At 33.3% G+C, this 20,059-nt stretch overlaps 1 long non-coding RNA gene across 1 annotated transcript in view; it reads right to left on the bottom strand.

Moving 5' to 3' along the window:
* LOC141561806 (uncharacterized) overlaps positions 1-18,693 on the bottom strand; it is a 58,295-nt gene extending 39,602 nt beyond the window's left edge. The window contains exon 1 of the long non-coding RNA XR_012488164.1: positions 18,660-18,693. This is a non-coding gene — a long non-coding RNA (uncharacterized LOC141561806). The remainder of the gene's footprint in view (positions 1-18,659) is intronic.
* Between the last annotated feature and the right edge of the window lie 1,366 nt (positions 18,694-20,059).

Raw genomic sequence — 20,059 nt, 5'->3', positions numbered from 1 at the left:
CTCTGGGAAATTCTATTGGGAAGTGCCTTAACTTTTCTAGACCTCAGCATCTCTATTTGTTAAATAAGGGGGTTGAAGTCAGTGATCTATCTATTAGGTAATTTCCAAGTATAAATTATATAATCCTGTGATTAAAAAAATAAACATATGATAGCAGCAAACTTTCAGAGCTGAAAGGAATATTAGCAAAAGTGGATGAGGTAATATTTATAAAGGATTTAAGTGTCTAATACACAGTAAATTTTAAGTGTTATATGAAATATTCTAGAAACATGAGTTATTACTATTATTTTCTCATTTGATCATCACAGCAATCCTGACAAATAAATGCTACTATTATCCCAATTTTACATTTAAGGAAACTGAGGGAAACAGGTTAAGTAATTTGCTGAACATCACATAGCTATGAAAGGTCCAAGTAAAAATTTGAAATCATGTCTATTCTAACTTCAAGCCTAGTTCTCTATCCAGTTGTGGAATTTAAGGTTTTTTTTTTTTTTTTTTTTTTTTTTTTCCTTAGACAGTAACACTAGTCATTTGATGTCATGTAAACAGTAGTACAATTTTTATCATTAGTTTCACATTTTTCTTTGTTTTTTTTTTTTTTTAATTGTACAGTGTTAGTGCAATTCAGCCTTTTAGCCTTTTTACATTTCCTTTTTAAAAGATTTGGGAACTTTCTGACTACTTTCTCAAAAAAAAACAAAACCCACTTATTTTCAAATAAGGAAAGGGGAAAATAAAAAGGAAGAGTTGAATTTGTTCCTGATTTCTCCCTACCATTTGCCCAACCCTCACTGGAGTGCAATAACCCTTATTTAATATGCACAACAACTTTAGATCATTAATTCTCCAAGTTGCCGCTAAATCAATCCTCTGTGTGTGTACTAGAATCTTAATACAGTTTTTGTCATTGCAAGTCTCATCTAATTTATTGCATGAAGAGTTGGTGCTACATAGGAAAATGCATATTAAATATTCAAATGAGTTCATTTTCTTCTTTATAATTTTATCTTTTCAATATAGTCAGAAACAGGTAGATGAGAGAAATATTATGGAATGAAAACCTCATTGAACTTAAAGCCCAAATCTTGGGTTTCAGCTCTGCCCATTATTAGCTGTGTAGCCTTAAGGAAAATTACCTAACATTTCTGAGTTTCAGTATTCTTCACTTACAAATTTAAAAAAATAATTTTTAATCACTGTACAGAAGAGAGTTATTATAAAGTTCTTTGGAGAGGATTATGGAAAGATGGAGTAGGTCAGAAAATTTCAAACTCTCCAGATTCCTCCCACAAACAAGACACAATAATAATTCAGAGTGAACATAGAGTGATAAATACAAACAAGATTGGTTCTCCTGAGAGAAAATATGAAGAAAGATACTAGGAGGGTATTCTGGCTAGTTCCCCTGAAATAGCAATTGGCAAGTCATGTGGCTAGCGAGGTTTGGAGGTTCCTTCTTCCCTAACCACAGACAATTTTATCTTCCAGAAAATGCAGGGAGTCCTCTATCTGAGCAAAGGTTGATGATAAGGCACACCAGTTTCAGCTGTGCAGCTGAGATACCTAGATGAGAAGGAAAGAGCTAGTTGATTCCACTAGCAATCTGCTGTCAATTAAAAAAAAAAAAAAAAAAAAAAAAAAGGAAAAAAAAAGAGAGAGAGCAAAAAAGAATGTTCTATTACCCCAAAGAATAGCATTACATGATTATCTGTCCAAAAAGAACTCATAAAAATTCCAAAAATACTTTAAAAACCAATTGAGAGAGATTGAAGAAAAACTTAAAAAAAGAAGTAAAAAAGGAAAAGAAAAATCTAAGAAAAAATAAGATTATGAAAAAGTCAAACAAATGGGAAAAGGAGATCCAAAATCTTAAGGAAGAAAATGAAATGATTTATTTAAGAATGGAATGGAACAAAGGGAAGCCAGCAAAGTCATAAAAGATCAAGAAATAATAAAAAAATAATATGAAGAATGAAAACAATAGAAAAGAGAACTTTCATTAAAAAATGTCTAATTTGGAAATCAGCTTAAGAGGAAAAACAAAAGAACAACCATACTAACTAAAATCTAGGATCAAAAAAGAAAATGTTAATAGAAAAGTATAAGAAATAATTAAAGAAAATTGTCCTGAAATAGAACAAGAGAAACAAACAGAAATAAAAAAGAAATCCACTGATCACCTCTGAAAGACAACCTGAGGAAAACTGACAGGGATATCTAACCAAATTCCAAAATCTCAAGGCCAATGAGAAAATATTATGAGCAATAAGGAAAAAAATTAATTATGGTGGAACCATAATTAGAATTACACAAGACCCAGTACAGCATACATTAAAAGATTATAGGTCTTGGAATACCATATATCAGAGTAAAAAAACTTGGATTAAAGCCAAAAATATCATACTCAACAAAGTTAAGCATAAACCTGTATCAAAAAAAGAATATTCAATCATTGTTAGATTTTTTCAGGATTTTTGTTGTAAAAAGATCTGAATTTTATAAAAAAAAATATATAAGATCCAAGAGAAATATAAGTAAACATCAAAGGCTAATTACAAAATATTGAATAAGAAAAAATGTCTATGTTTTATATGTGGAAATGCAAACCACATGTCTAAGATTATAATTTGTAGTTGGATTGTTTGAAAAAAAAAGATTGGGGTAGAGCTGAATGTGATATGTTTCTAAATAGCAAAACCTGTATGAATAGGTACAAAGAGTACTTATGCTATTGAATGAGGTATGAGAGGAAGAACTGAGACAGAACTAGGGGAAGAGGGCTGATAGATCTGGAACCCTACTCTCATCAGAAATGGATCAAAGAGGGGACAATACATTAATACATACATATATGCATAAAATGTGTGTGTGTGTGTGTGTGTTTGTTTGTGTGTGTGTGTGTGTGTGTGTAAGTGTAAAAAGTCTAAATTTATAAAGAAATTGGGAGGGGCAGCTAGGTGGTGCAGTAGATAGAGCACCAGCCGTGAATTCAGGAGGACCGGAGTTCAAATCTGGTCTGACACTTAACACTTCCTAGCTGTGTGACCTTGGGCAAGCCACTTAACCCCAGCCTCAGGGAAAAATAAAAATAAAAAAATAAAGAAGTTGGGGAGGGGGATTAAGATAAGGTGGGTGGTATAGAAGATATTTTTGGGATAAGGTATGCAGATCAATGGGAATGAGGTAAAAAAGGAGGGAAAGAGTGGGAGGAGAGAATAGGAGAGGGATACTTTAGGGGAAGGGCAAAGTTAATATCAAGACAAAGTAGTAGGTAGAGGTAAAGCACATAAGTCAGCAGGGTAAAAAAAATAAGAGATCCAAACAAACATAATGATTAGGAGTAGAATTTATTAGAAGAAAAGGAGTAAACAATGACCTCAAAGTAAAAGCTAAAATAGATTTTATTAAACAAGAAAAATAGGGGAACTACACTATATGTCAGTTATATTAATATTGTTTTAGATTATTTGACAGTATAAGGTTGGAATATTGCTGTGGCATAGAAAATGATGTTGGTGACTTTAGGAAAGTATGGAAAGACTCAGACTTATGAAGAATGATGTTATCCACTTTCAGAGAAACAGAGGACAAGCATATTATGACTATGTAGATGTATATGAATGTATAAATGTATATATGAATATGATTATATATATATATATGTATATATACATATATATGTGTATGTGTTTACATATATACATACACATATTTACATATCTATGTTTAATTTTTTTGAGGGAAGTTGAGGAGAGGAAAGGGGGAAAAGAGAATAAAGTTAAAAGTACACCACAGAGAACAATAAAAATCTATGAGGAAGACAGACATTTATAGATTTTGTTATATTTATTATATAGACTTTCTTGAAACAGAAGCTTATTTCATATTTTGAATCCTCTCCTGTCCTGCTGTGCAGTTGGCATTCTTATTATTTTATTTTGTATTAAACTTAAATTAGTTAAAGACTAAAGTACTTTGAAAACCTTAAACACTAAATTAATGCACACTATTATTATACATGTAAAACAACTACACTTTTAAAATATATCACTATAATTACTAGTATAATTTATGGGTATACATGTATACATATATATATATATTCAATACTTATAACTATATGTTAAATTCACAGATATGTGTAAATGCATGCATATACATATCATTATTTATATATATGTGTGTGTGTGTGTGTGTGTGTGTGTGTGTGTGTGTGTGTATGGACCCATATCTTCATTTATACTTATACATACATACATAAAGATATAGATTATGCTCATCAGTCTTATCTGTCTTCTATAAATATACATATATATATACATAGTTTTATATATGTATATATCTAAATAATTATAGTTTTATAAATACATTTACACAATAGCTGGCATATAACAGTTAATACATGTTTGTTATTTCACTTATTCATATTATATATATTCAAGGATATCACTCAATACTTGAAAGGAAAAAATGTTCTGATGAGATTATATATATGCATATATACATTTATATATTTAAATACATACAAATGTGAGTATGCATGTCTGTATGTATATATATCCACATACAGACATATGTATGCACATGTATATGCACCCATATATCATAAGAAAAAGGAACAGACATTTATTAAATGCTTGATATGTTCTAGGTATTGTATTAAGCACTTCACAAGTATTTTCTCATTTGACTTATACGAGGACTATGAGGTGAGGGCTATTATTTTCTCTATTTTACATTTGAGGAAATTGAGACACAAAGTTTAAGGTACTTTCCCAGTGTCACATAATATGTGTTGAAAAATGTATTTGAACTCATGTCTTCCTGATTCCTGGGAAGCTAAGTGGTGTAGTGAATGGTACAGTGGGCTTGGAATCAGCAAGTTCAAATCTGGCCTCAAAAAGTTACTACCTACAGAACCCTGAGCAAATTACTTAATCCTATTTATCCCAGTTCCTAATTTGTAAAATGAACTATAGAAGGAAATGCTAAGCCAGTCCAGTATCTTTGCCAAGAAAATCCCAAAAGAAGTCATGAAAATTTGGGCACAACTAAAATGACTCGACAACTTTCTAGCTCCAACTCATTCCTCTATTAATGGAGCTATTCATTTGCTTCTAGCTACATAAATCCATACCCTTTTAGTGGAAAGATCTTTTGATTTATATCACACAATCTGAGTTCAAATTCCAACTATTCTTCATTATTTATTTTCTTATTCATATCATAACCTCTTTTGTCAGTTAACAAGCATTAATTAATCCCAACTGTGAATAGGGCACCATAATAAGACCTAGGAACAAAAAAGAAAGGGGAAAAAAAAAACAGGCCTCAAGAAATTTTCATTCTAATAAATGAGAAAATATACAAACAGCTATTTATACACAAAATGCTTACAGGATAAATTAGAAATAACCAACGTAGAGAGGATATGGGGGGATTGAGGGGAACAGGCAAGTCTTCTAGCAGAAGGTAAGATTTTACTTGTGACTTAAAGGATGCCAGGATGGACAGGAAACAGATGTGAAAAAAGTGAGAATTCTAAGCTTGGAAGACAGATTTTGAAAAAAACTCATAGTCAAGAGATAGAGTGTCAACATAAAGAAGGCCAATGTTATTGGATCCAGAGTGTGCGAGAGTAAGAACGCAGAAAACTAGAAAGGTATAAAGGAACCAAGTCACAAAGGACCATGAATGTTAGAGAATGTCATACTTATTCCTCTAACAGGACAGGGAACCACTAAATTCTTTTGCATATGGGAGTGATATGGTTAGACCTACACATAGATATACCATTTGGGTTGCTGAGTCAAGAACAAATTCAGGTGTGGAGAAATTTATGACAGAGAAACAAAGAAGCAGGTTATTGCTATATTCTAGCAACGAGGTATCAGGGTAGTTGCATTCAGAAGAAAGGGGCAGTTGCTAGAAATGTTGTAAAGTTAGAAAACCATCTTTGTCTCTGGCTAAAGGACCTATCACTGACAAATCACAACTAATATCCATTAATAATCATCAAAGAAGGTGATTGAATTGTAGTGACATTGATATTCTCATTCCTATGAAGTAGTTGAGATTTATAAGATCAAAGGAATCAGATTAAAATCAATAAGCAGTATCTTTTTTTTCAAATAGGAGAGTAAACAAAAACACAATTTCTGATGTTTGATAAATTATTTGTTGATATGCTAACATCTTCTGAAGAAAACCTTTCATTTACTAAATAAAGTTAGCCTGAGAACTGAAGCATATCCATTAGTATTGTCTTTTATCTTCACTTGGTTTCAAAGCACACTGTACCTACCACTCAATAAGCTGAGGGTTTATTAATGAAGACAGAAATTAGCAATTAAAAGAATAATCAATTTTAGAAAGAACAGAGAGATGATACTAATATAACACTTATCAGTGGACACTAATCAATGACCAGATAGTAGAAACAAGCAATGTATACATGGCCTATATTAGATATATTGAAATTATTTCTGAACTAAAGAACTGAAGGTTTTTAGTAAACATGTGTACAGCTTAATGTTAACAGTACTTAATCTGTCTTTCAATTCCTCCAATAAAAATTCAACCTTCTTGCTCAACAAGAAGTATCTACTATGCTCTAAGAAGGGTGCTGAGTTTTTGGAATGCACAGAAGTACAAAAACTGTCCCTACTTTTAAAGGTATTAATGCCTAATGGAGGAGACAATATGTAAACAACTATGTACAAAGATAAATTTGGGGATACTCTCAGAAGGAAGATGATAAAATTAAGAAGGACTGGGAAAAAATTTCTTAAGAACTTTACCTGAGACATGTAGGCATTACCTGAGGCAATGAGGTATAGATGAGAAAAGAAAGAGTAACAAATATATAAGGCAACTAAAGACGCTGAGATTTTGAAGATGGAGTATATTTTGTGTGAGGACAGCTTCTTTGGATTTTCTTTGGAGTATATAAGGAGAAGTAAGGTGTAAGAAGTCTGGAAAGTTCTGAAGGGCCAAGTTGTGAAAAAATCTGAGAATTTTGTTTCCTTTCAATTTTCTGGGGGGAGGGTGTGTGGTTTAATATCCTTTGTTTTAGAAAAGGTAATTGCCCTTCAATGTCTGTCTGGGGTGATTCAGAGCTTTGTTCTGCCTGCAGCATCTCTGCAATAATATGAAAAGAACCACAAGTAAAATTCTCCCTATTCCTTATCCTGGAATTAATATTTTATTATTTTTCCTTAGAAGAAATCATCTGTTTAATACCTCAGCATTATTTATCTCTTTTTCATTATCAAAGCTATAGGTTATCCACATTTCCTTCCATAAATTCATTCTTTAAGGATGGAACCTTTATAGAGGCACTTTCCCAAACCCACACTCATGTTTTTGAAAATACTTATCCATTTACAAAGCATTTGAGCTGCAATGTGCCATAATGGACAGAGTACTAAAAAGGGAGGCAGCAAATATGGGTTTGACTTTCAGCTTCATCACTTATTAGCAGTGTGACCTTGGGAAAATTCATTGGCCTTTCTGCTTTGGTTTCCCCGTTTAGATAACTCTAATACATATACTACTTACTATTATAAATGGACTCACCAAGCCCCCTCCCCTGATGGGATTCAGTTCTGAGCCCAGAAATGATTCTCAAGTTTAGAGTAAAAGAAGAATCTTTTTTATTTATGCTGAGGCAATTGGGGTTAAGTGACTTGCCCAGGATCACACAGCCAGGAAATGTTAAGTGTCTAAGACCATATTTGAACTCAGATCCTCCTGACTTAAGGGCTGGTGCTCTATGCATTACACCAATTAGCTGCCCTGATGAATCTTTTTATTATGATTCTTGCATAAAGCAGAAGCATCCTACAAAAAGCAGAGAAGTTGGCCAATACAGAAGTGAGAACAAGCTTTGTACTGTTAGTCCCCTGCAGTCCCTTCCTTCAGAGTTCTTCAGAATTACAATATTCCTTACCCATTTCTTACATGACCATTTGATATAGTTCCTCCTCCTTAGTCATACATCCCTGTACAAAAATAAGGACTTTCTCTGCCCTCAGGGTATGTCAGATAATATGCATTAGCACATCAAGCAAATGCAAAGAAGAAAAGCCTAGGCTGGGTCATTGCCCTAGTAAATTTAAGCCAGATTCTAGCCTGGCTCCTTAAAGTAGGATTTTGTGGTTAGGCTACTTCCTTTTGAAAGCTGATTGATCAATAGTGCTTGCTATTTTACATTAACTTGAAACATTTTGTGAAAACTTAACTTTTAGTATTTCTCACACTATTTTATAGGATTGTGAAGATAAAATGAAAAAAAGGAAGGCAAAATGCTATATAAATGTGAGTTATTAAAAATGATTGAGTCTAGGGGCACTTTCCATGGATAGATTTCAGGGGACTATGTACTTAGATAACAAAGATATATTTATTTGTACTAGCCTTTTGTTTCCTTTGCAATTCTATGTATTTTTCTGTCAATAAACCTCCCTCAGATACCAGAAGGTACATAATGCCACAAAAGTTAAGAGCCTATTATTAAGGAATTTCTCAGCTTGTATTTCTGGTGAGCCTTTGGAGAATCTCTCCCACCAGCTGAATCCACTTATGGAGTTTGGGTGAAAGCGAGTGGACAAGCTGAAAAAAAAAAAAAATCATTAACATGCTAAATAAGCATGTTAAGTGATAGCAGCTTCATCTTCCTAAAATGCAGATTTGATTTTCTATAACTCCTCATGTCCACATAGAGTAATCAAAAAAATCGAGCAGCACTCTGAAACAATTTAGTATAGAAAAATAAGACCTCTCACCATAAGAAGTTTAGAGAAAGAGGTGGGAATTAGTGAAAGGAAAATTTAATGTTTCTGGGGCAATATTTACCACATAGCTGGAAAGATTTGCTAAAAAAAAAAAAAAAAATGGAAAAAAAAAACATTTCCTGTTCAAGGGCAGGAAAGAAGAAGAGGCGATCAAATATTTTTATAATTCTTGAAGTCCATGTAGTATGAGATAGAAGGTTATGTTAGCCATTTAGATAAAACTGCAAGAGTCTCACCTAAGGATAATTTTTTTGTTTCTTTGTTTTTTTCACAACAACTGATAAAACTATGCTTTGCTTTGTCCTACATAATTTCATAACTTGTATTTCTCCTTCAAAGCCCTGGCCTTAATCTAATGTATTCCCATTAGTTTGAGGCCAGGGCCTTGGATCTTCAGATAACTTGATAGGTATTATTTGCTCAGTACATTTGCTATTGAATTAGTTTTTAGAATTTAGAAGCAACAGATCATATGGCCCAAACTGGTGATTTAAAAAAAAAAATTCAAATAATGAATGTTGAGAAGAATCCATTCAAATGAGTGCAATGATGTCTATTGCACAAATAGATGTCTATTTAAAAGCTTGAAGCAAACAAGCAGTTAACATCCTACTTCAAGGAGAGGGAAAGTTTTACTTTTCAATCAGCCTCTGTTTTTCAAGATGATCTTTTGCATGCTTTCAAATTTAAAGGTCATACCTGTTTTCTTCTTTGCAGCTGCATGGAAATTGCTCATCTTGCAGTTCCTGTATGGAGTTTGATTACCTAAGTGGACTAAAAAGCTTCAAAATAACCCAAAAGGGAAGGCCCTAGTGGGGTATGAACTTCTTTCAAAAAGGCAGAGAGGCAGGAGGTGCCTTTGGATAGTTTTTCTCAACCCTTCAGGGCAAGGAATGAATTTTCAGAAATGATTGTCCCACAGAGACCTGGGTAAAGAAGTGAAAGAAACTGCCTGTAATATAAACTTCCAGTGAAAATTGAGAAAGTCAAATAAACTCCCAAATAGGTAGAATCAGACCAAAGAATTTGTGGATGACTCAAATTATTCATTTGGTTTTTTTTTCCCCTGTTTTATATTCTTCCCTCGTCTTCCCAGATATCTATTGTTAATCTGAACTCACTTATTAAGCAGGAATGAATTGTATAAACCAATTCATACTAAAGAGGCAAATAACACACCCTTTGTCACTTATGTGAAAATCAAGCTTATTATAAGAGAAAGGTAAATGCATATGGAACCCAAAGGGATTCCTAGGCTTTACAGAAGTTTACATTTTTGTAATAACAGGATAAAAAGAGGAAGGGATATCAGAAAGGGGCATGCCATGGGCAAGGCAGCAGTTGTGGGGTGCTTCTCCTCTCAGGGAGAAGCAAGGTGAAGGTAAAAGACTCATTCTTTTCCCTTGGTAACTTCTAGATTATACATATTGGAGAGTCTGCTTCTCTGCAAAGCACCTCAACTGCACTAGTATTATCCCAACCTGTTACAGATTTCTGGCACCTGTCTTGCCTCCCAAAGAAATATAGGAAATCCAGCTTGGGATATAACAACAAATTATATCAGCTCAGGGAAAGATTTGTCCTTCATATAGTGAGGGCCTCTCATATGTTCTAGTTCCAATGTTTCTGGAAAATAATGGGAATTCAAAAAGGCAATTTCAAGGGACTTGAACCTCTAAGTAACCCTTAACATCACCTCTCTTGGATAAAGATGACCCCTGAGTACACTGACTAGGTAAAATAGTACTGCAGATACTACCAGAGATAGCCCCAAATAGAGAGTGAGACCAGAATCATTAACAAATCACAGTACAACTTATAGTAAGAATAACCAAAATTATCCATGGTAAGAATGACCAAAATCAAGAACTAATTCAAAGGAAAAAAAAGCAACATGTAGATTATCAAGATAATGAAGTATAACGATACAGAAAATAAAAACAAAAGGGGTAGAATAATAGATAGCAATAACAACAGATAGTAAATCTCCATGAAACTCAACACTCCTGACTAACATCCATTCAAACCAATCTCTATTGAATCTTGGATGTCAGGTCCCTGGCACATATGTACTTAGGGGCAGTATGGAAAATACTACATCCTCAGGATAACCTCTTCATTAGATTTTTCCATTTTATCTCCAGGTTACTTGCAGAGACTCATCATTTTTTTCCTGCTAAAATCCCCAACAAAAAAGATCTCAATAAAAATTGTCATAGACTCTCAAGATTTATTTCCTCAGTAAATAACTCAAACTTTGCAGATCTAATCTAATCAATAACAGAGTTAGCATGAAGAACACCATAGTAGGAATTAAGAGTTTACCTGAAATTTTAAGGAATTTAGGTTACAAATATTCTAAGCCACTTTGTCTTTAAAATTTGTATCTGACAACTCTGACACTGATACATTGTTGGTGGAATTGTGAATACATTCAGCCATTCTGGAAAGCTATTTGGAACTATGCTCAAAACGTTATCAAACAGTGCATACCCTTTGATCCAGCAGTGTTACTACTGGGCTTATATCCCAAAGAGATTTTAAAGAAGGGAAAGGGACCTGTATGTTCAAGAATGTTTGTGGCAGCCATCTGTGTAGTGGCCAGAAACTGGAAACTGAGTGGATGCCCAACAGTTGGAGAATGGCTGAATAAATTGTGGTAAATGAATGTTATGGAAAAAATGTTCTGTAAGAAATGACCGGCAGGATGATTTCAGAAAGGCCTGGAGAGACTTACATGAACGTATGCTAAGTGAAATGAGCAGGACCAGAAGATTATTATATGCTCCAATAACAATGCTATATGATGATCAATTCTGATGGATGTGGCCCTCTTCAACAATGTGATGAACCAAATCAGTTCCAATAGTCATGAATTGAACCAGTTACACCCAGAGAAAGAACTCTTGAGAAATGAGTATGAACCACTACATAGAATTCCCAATCCCTCTATTTTTGTTCACCTGCATTTTTGATTTCCTTCATAGGCTAATTGCACATTATGCCAAAGTTTGATTCTTTTTGTACAGCAAAATAACTGTTGGACATGTATATATATATATATTGTATTTAACTTATACTTTAACATATTTAACATGTATTGGTCAACCTGCCGTCTGGGGGAAGGGGAGGGGGGAAAGAGGGGAAAAGTTGGAACAAAAGATTTTGCAATTGTCAATGCTGAAAAACTACCCATGCTTGTAAATACCCCATATCTTGTAAATAAAAAAGATATAATAAAAAATAAAAAAAAAAACATAAAAAAATTGTGTCTGATGTAAATACTGGTCACAATAAGCTAAAGGATTACACATATATTGGTATATACAAGAACATTCATTACCTTCAAAATTACATAAATATGTGCACACATAATATTCACACATATGTTTATAAGTATGTGTACTTATATATTTGATTTTATTGGTTCCTCCAAATTTTTACTCAATTTTTTTAACTTCACAATATTTACCAATTGAATATTAATTATATCAGAACTTCAAATTTAAATACCTTAGATTAAAACTAATTCTGATTCAATTCAAATATCCTCCTTTAGGAGAAACAGAGGCAAACAAGGATTATAACATTCATACAAAAATATAGTATAGAACATGTTTTACAAGAAGATGACCTGTGATATACAAATGATATCACCTAAAAGTCACCAAGTTAAATTCAATTATAGGAAAAGATTTTGGATGACCCTCAAATAATCAAGTTCAAAGCAATAAATATCAATTAAGTTGTTTATAAGAAAACATGTTCTTACCACAGGACATGTATAGTAAATGTTATTTCCACTTTCATAATAAATTGGAATAAAATTGACTTTCCCATTGATGTAACACAAAATACCCCTCTAAAAAAATTATTGCACTAAAATTATTTTCTCCAAACCAAACTTTAGATTTCTGATTTACTTTCAATAATTAATAACAGCTATGTCCCACAAACAGTTGTGTCAATGCCCAATTATTTTTACATTGCTTTAAAATATTTAAGAATCTTATTTCATATACAAATATATATCTAGTAATGGGCAGATGACTGAATCAAATACTAAAGTACTTAGGATTTAGAAAGAATAGCTATGCTCTTATACACCTGCATTTTATTATAGTAGTTCAAATATATTTCAGCTTTATTCCATGGGATAATAATGTTTTTTAATTTTTTAAATTAATTTTATAATTATAACATTGTTTGACAGTACATATGCATAGGTAATTTTTTACAACATTATCCCTTGTACTCTCTTCTGTTCTGAATTTTCCCCTCCTTCCCTCTACCCACTCCCCTAGATGGCAGGCATTCCCATACATATTAAATATGTTATAGTATATCCTAGATACAATATATATGGGCAGAACCGAATTTTTGTTGTTGTTTTTGTTCTTGCAAAGGAAGAATTGGATTCGGAAGGTAAAAATAACCTGGGAAGAAAAACAAAAAATGCAAACAGTTTACACTCATTTCCCAGTGTTCCTTCTCTGGGTGTAGCTGATTGTGTCCATCATTGATCAACTGGAACTGGATTAGATCTTCTCTATATTGAAGATATCCACTTCCATCAGAATACATCCTCATACAGTGTTGTTGTTGAAGCGTATAATGATCTCCTAGTTCTGCTCATTTCACTCAGCATCAGTTGATGTAAGTTTCTCCAAGCCTCTCTGTATTCCTCCTGCTGGTCATTTCTTACAGAACAATAATATTCCATAACATTCATATACCATAATTTACCCAACAATAATTTACTCCAATTGATAGGCATCTGTTCATTTTCCAGTTTCTAGCCACTACAAAAAGATGCCACAAACATTTTGGCCCTTTCCCTTCTTTAGTATTTCTTTGGGATATAAGCCCATGCAGGATCAAAGGGTATGCACAGTTTGATAACTTTTTGGGCATAATTCCATATTTCTCTCCAGAATGGTTGGATTCTTTCACAACTCCACCAACAATGCATCAGTGTCCCAGTTTTCCCACATCCCCTCCAACATTCATCATTATTTGTTCTGTCTTCTTAGCCAATCTGACAGATGTGTAGTGGTATCTCAGAGTTGTCTTAATTTGCATTTCTCTGATCAGTAGTGATTTGGAACACTCTTTCATATGAGTGGAAATAGTTTTAATTTCATCATCTGAAAATTGTCTGTTCATATCCCTTGACCATTTAGCAATTGGAGAATGGCTTGATTCCTTATAAATTAGAATCAATTCTCTGTATATTTTCGAGATGAGGCCTTTATCAGAACCTTTAATTGTAAAAATGTTTTCCCAATTTGTTACTTCCCTTCTAATCTTGTTTGCCTTAGTTTTGTTTGTACAAAAGCTTTTTAATTTGATGTAATCAAAATTTTCTATTTTGTGATCAATAATGATCTCTAGTTCTCTTTTGGTCACAAATTCCTTCCTCCTCCACAAGTCTGAGAGATAAAGAATCCTATTTTCCTCTAATTTATTTATGATCTCGTTCTTTATGCCTAAATTACGGATCCATTTTGATCTTATCTTAGTATGTGGTGTTAAGTGTGGGTCCATGCCTAGTTTCTGCCATACTAATTTCCAGTTTTCCATGGGATAATAATTTAATGCCATGTTTGCATGTTTGTTTCATAAATTTTTGTTTCATCTTTGCTTAATTATTCCCATATATTTAGAAAAAGTGTGATATTTCAGTGATATATGTATATATATAATTATATAAACATTAACAAGTAGATGAGAAATCTAAGTACTAATTTAGCTAGATTTAGCTAGTTTTGTGTGTGTGTGTGTGTGTGTGTGTGTGTGTGTGTGTGTGTGAAATGGAATATCTCACATACTTGCTTTGCACCCATATCTTCTATTTAGCACTTGCTCAGAATACAAAAATTTGCCATAAAGGGAAAAGAAAAAAACACAAAGCAGGGACTAATAGTATTACATTTATCTATTATGTTCTACAACATTATAAAGTATCCTTAGTTCTTTTTGACTTCAGGTAAGAATCACAGTTAATAATCAACCATGTACTAACAATTTCACCTCACAGCCAGACTCAGAAAAAACCTGCTAGGATATTATTCCTGATCAAAAGGAACATAATGTGTAAATTGAGCTAGAAAAATCTCACCTTAGACTAGGCCAAGATTATCCTGTTGGTTTTCTCTCAGATATAGATCTCTAACTGCAAGATTTCAGAATCCTATTCCCTCTTAGGAGTTTGTGACATTTTTCTTGAATGATGGATTATTGACATCAGATAATTTTACTGGAATTTAATGACAAATTCAATTACAGTCCCAAGAGCTTTTACACTAAATGGCAAAATTCACCTGATTAAGATTGGAGATAATTGTTTTTCCTCTTATGAAGTTACAATGAGCACTAAATTTTTACTAAGACTCATACATCTAAAGAGGTAGCATGATGGTGTGGTAGATAGAGCACCAGCCTTGAAGTCAGGATGAGCTTAAATCTAGTCTGAGACATTTAATACTTCATAGCTGTGGGACCCTAGGCAAGTCACTTAACCTCAATTGCCTCAGCAAAAAAAAAAAAAAAAGAAAGAGAGAGAGAGAGAGAGAGAGAGAGAGAGAGAGAGAGAGAGAGAGAGAGAGAGAGAGAGAGAGACATTTCACTTAGCTATTTTTACTTATTTTGTTTTTGTTTTCTGTAGTGACTGCATTAGTAACCTGGATAACTTAGAATCAGCCGAAGTCAGGATAAACCAAAGTCTTTATTCTTGGTCTTTTGGGGTAGCCATCAGGGGATTAGATATAGGAATCTCCACACTTCCTTTCTTTCTCTCCACTGCCAAAGAATGAATCCTGCCTCTCTACCCTCTGATCTCTCTTTTCCCTTTCTTTGTCCACACCAACAGATTGAGCCAACACAGAGTTGAGTAGGGTCATCCTCCAAGCATGTTAATAGAGAATTGTCCAAGTGGTAATTAGCCTTAAGTGCTAGGTTTTCTCGGTTAAGTGTATCTGCTCAGTTCTAGCCCTTTACAGTTTTCCAATTTAAATTTGTCCTAATTTAAAGACCAATCATTACAATAACTTGTATATCATACATAAACTTGAAATTATTCAGCAGATCCAACTCATCGTTTAGGAACTCTATACACAAAACTAACTCATTTCCTGGACTTTGACTATACATGTACAGATGTTTTCCAGGAACCTGGCAAGTTTACAAAGTGAGAAGAATCAACAGGGGCTCCAGAGACCCTATCTACCCTTAGAACTACCGTGGGCTGTGCTTTTTGACCACCTACCTCTATTTAGGTGGAATAGATTAATCCTGCTCCACACCCTCATATTCCAAAGTATACTGTTCTTAATAAGCAGAAACAATATAGATAAGGCTTTCCCCTCAACTCCTTTCCATTCATAGTATCAATTAATAATTTTAGGTTTCAGATTGTGACAATAACTTCAAACAACCTAGGTAATATTCTTACCTAGAATATTCAAGTCTAGGTACTGAGAGGTAACACTCTCATAGTGTTAGTTAAATAGTTGTAGTTGTAACTTCTTTTAACTCCAGGCAAAGATGGAAATAATTAATTACCTAAATGGCAGTTACAAAGCACTATAAAACAGAGCCACCAGGACTGATAAAATAAAATAACAGATTTTTAAACAATTTTTCTGTGAACTTTTAGTTTCTTTCAGTTCATACTCTAATAATAACATACAAGTTATAAAATGTTTCTTGACATTAACTGATACAAAACTTTACCAATTTGTGCAATATAAAAAATTTAGAAACATAACAAACCATAAACAATATTATGAAGTTGAAACTTGAAACAAACCCGTTATGGGATCTGGTGTCTCAAATCCAGATGAATGCATTTCCAAATTACCTTACACAGAGAATCAAATATTTCATAACATTGGCATTATATACTGATCACATCTAAGACCCCATATAAAATTATCAAATGTGAAGCAATTACATCTAATTAATGAATAAGAACAGTTAATATTTATAGTGTTTGCCCTATGTCAGGCATTGTTTTAGGCACTTTGAAACATGTGAAGTATAGTGAGGTAAATAGATGTGAGGTAAACATGCTTAGGTCATTCAGTTAACAAATTTCAGATTCATAAATTTTCCCAATTTGTCAGACTGCCAAATAGTATTATAAATTCTAACACATTAAACATCAAATGATGAAAGACACATTTAGGTTAAAATGTAACTTGCATCTATGTTCTAAATGATATTACACAGAATCTTGGGTTATTATTTTAATACTATAGTATTATATTTTCACAAATCCTATTTATTCCAAACATTTCATATTATGAGGTTTAGTATTGCCAGTCAATCTACTGGCAAAGAATGAAAAAGTAGCAACTGATATTAATCTACTTCAGATATCGCAATTAAGATCATTTATTAACTTTGTTCAAATCTGGGTTCCACAATCTCAGAAGGAATCCACAGTTACCAATTTATTCATAGCTCTCTATGATTTCTTCCCATGTACTTGCAAATCAAGGAGCAACTTTTATTACTAAAGTTCTCCCTAAAAAATACATTTCATTTAATCTTCTCTCCTAAGCAAAGCCACAATTTTTTCAAGCCTTTCCATAAACATACTTAAACTCATAAAAAAAAAAAAAAATCAGATTCTTTCCTTTTACCAGCCATTACTTTGTTCCCTCCTTAAATTATCCTTATGTTTTAGTATACAGTGATATTAAACAAAACTAATGACCTATTAAAATTTTTAATTCTTAAGGTGAAAATGTTGGCTGTTAATACATTTATAACATTTAAATTGTTGAGGTATTAATATTTCTGCTATTTGCTAAGAAATGGAAGGGCCCCTTACAAAAATCTTTAACAATTCATATCACTTGGTCCATTTAAATAATACTCGAGATTTGGTATATTATTCACAAAAATAGCAACAAAACATTTTCAAAAGACTTTCAGAAATAAGTTCTATCGATAAGGAGCAGGTTTTAAGAATCAAATATAGAAATCTAAGATCAAATGAATAGTAGTCTCATATAATTTATATCAAGACTTCCAATTTCAGTGTACACATACCAATTTTAAAAAGTTCCATTTATGTTTTTCAGTTTCTAACTTTAACTTGTAAGACTACTGAATACTTAGTCCCAGTTCACAAAAGACTTTTACCCTTTTTCATGAGCCAAGAAAAGGTTAACTGCCTTTCCAATTCTTTAAGTGCAAGCCTTGAAACTTTCACTGACAGAGGTCCCAAACCTGTCTCTATAATCAAGGAAATGACCTCTGTCTCTGAAATAATAAACCAGTCATTGAGGTGGATGGAATGGGAGTGGGGGTGGGAAGGAGAGGAAAGGAGAGGAGAGAGAGGAGAGAGAGAGAGAGAGAGAGAGAGAGAGAGAGAGAGAGAGAGAGAGAGAGAGAGAGAGAGAGAGAGAGAGAGAGAGAGAAAGAACTTTAACAGTTTCAGGAGTATTAAAAAACAGAACAAAATATTTCTAAAACCAAAAATTATCTAACAAGACACAGAGAGATATAAGAACACACATAAGAAGCACAAACAGACCAACAACTAGCCTAGGATTTAGATCTACAAACTAAATTAAAATGAACCTCTTTGCCAATCATATAAATAAATACCTGCTTATTTCAGGGTCATATATTTATCAAATTTGCTCTACAGCAGTCCCTTTAGAGGGAACAAAGCTATCTTTGTACATGTTAATGCCCATGGGGAACACACAAAAATAACATCAACAACAACAACAACAAAAAACCTTAAACTTTTGTATTTCCAATCCATACACATAAATCTATACACCTTATCTTCTTTATTTATACCAAATATTTAAACATCCAGGAGAATTATGCACTTACTTTTGATGTGCCCTCTTCAACTGGATCACCTCACTCAGCACTTTGGAAATGAGGCCAAAACCCAGCCCCTTTGGGCACTCTGAAAATCAGTTAACCTATATTATGGCTCCTCCCAAAGCCATTTTGGCTGAGTCTTTCATCTAAGGACAACAAAACCCAATCCTGTCCTAGCTAGGATAACCTTTACCTAAACATTCAGATCACTTATTCAAATCAGATTCTCTAATCTAGATCAACTGGGATATACTTAACTAAAAAAGATCTTGCTTTTATCTCCTTGACTTCAGATAACCTGCTTTACCTTGCAATGAGGAACTCAACCCAAAGAGAGGGAAATGTGAGATATGAGTATCCTCAAAAGCAGAAATCTGATACAACTGGGGAAAAATAACCATGCTGATACTGAGCCCTGCATCTGAACCTTCTAGTTAGTCTAAGTCCCTTTATCTTATCACATCTTACCTTTGTTACCAAAATGCCAACAGGCAATCACAACATTATAGATGTTATGGGAAAAGAGGCTTATTGCTTTAGAAATGAAGAGTCATTTTGAACCCAAAGGGCACCTAGCCTTTGCAGAAATTTACATTTTTATAATAGCAGGACAAAGGGAAAAGGGGATACCAGAAAGGAACATGATATGGGAGAGGGAAAAGTGCAGTAATAGTGGGAACAAAGACAAAATAACACACCCCCCCAATGGGGAGGAGCAAGGTGATAGCAAAAGTCTCATTCTTTTTCTTTGGGAACTGCTAGATTATGAAGATAGGAGGGTTTGCTTATCTGCATTATCTCAGCCTGGGCTAGACTAACTGGCACCTGTCTTGCCTCCCAAAAACACAAAGGAAGTACAGCTTGGGGTTCAACAACAACATTTTAGCTTTGTTCTTCTCTTTTAATCTTGTTTCTGTTGGTTTTGTTTGTGCAAAACAGTTTTAATTTAATGTCATTAAAGCTGTTCATTTTGCATTTCATAATGTCCTTTAGTTAGGAATAAATATTTTAATAACGTATTTACAGATATCAATCATGTATTATTGGAAATAATGTATTGTGGAAATAATAGATTCAGCATCAAGGAACTTGGTTTCAATCCTATATTTGCTTTTATTAGCATGTCCCTGTGAAATTACTTTAACAACTCTGGGCCTCAGTTTCCTCACCTATAAAAGTGATCTCTGGGGTCTCGCTTAACTCTATATTCTAGATCAATTTAGTAAAGTGACAAAAGAGATAGATTTGAAGGCAGGAAGATTTGGATTTGTATCCCACCTCTGATAATTATTTTCTGTAGGATCATAGACAAGTCACTTCAACTCTCTTAGCCTCAGTTTACTCCTGGGTAAAATGAGAATAACGATAATTGTGAATCTTGAATGGGATCATGTCATAGTACCTGC

Source organism: Sminthopsis crassicaudata, chromosome 3 (genome assembly GCF_048593235.1).
Source record: "Sminthopsis crassicaudata isolate SCR6 chromosome 3, ASM4859323v1, whole genome shotgun sequence".
In the NCBI taxonomy this organism is placed as follows: domain Eukaryota; kingdom Metazoa; phylum Chordata; class Mammalia; order Dasyuromorphia; family Dasyuridae; genus Sminthopsis; species Sminthopsis crassicaudata.
The sequence above is the reverse complement of the archived record's forward strand: the minus strand, read 5'-3'. Positions and strand labels throughout refer to the sequence as shown.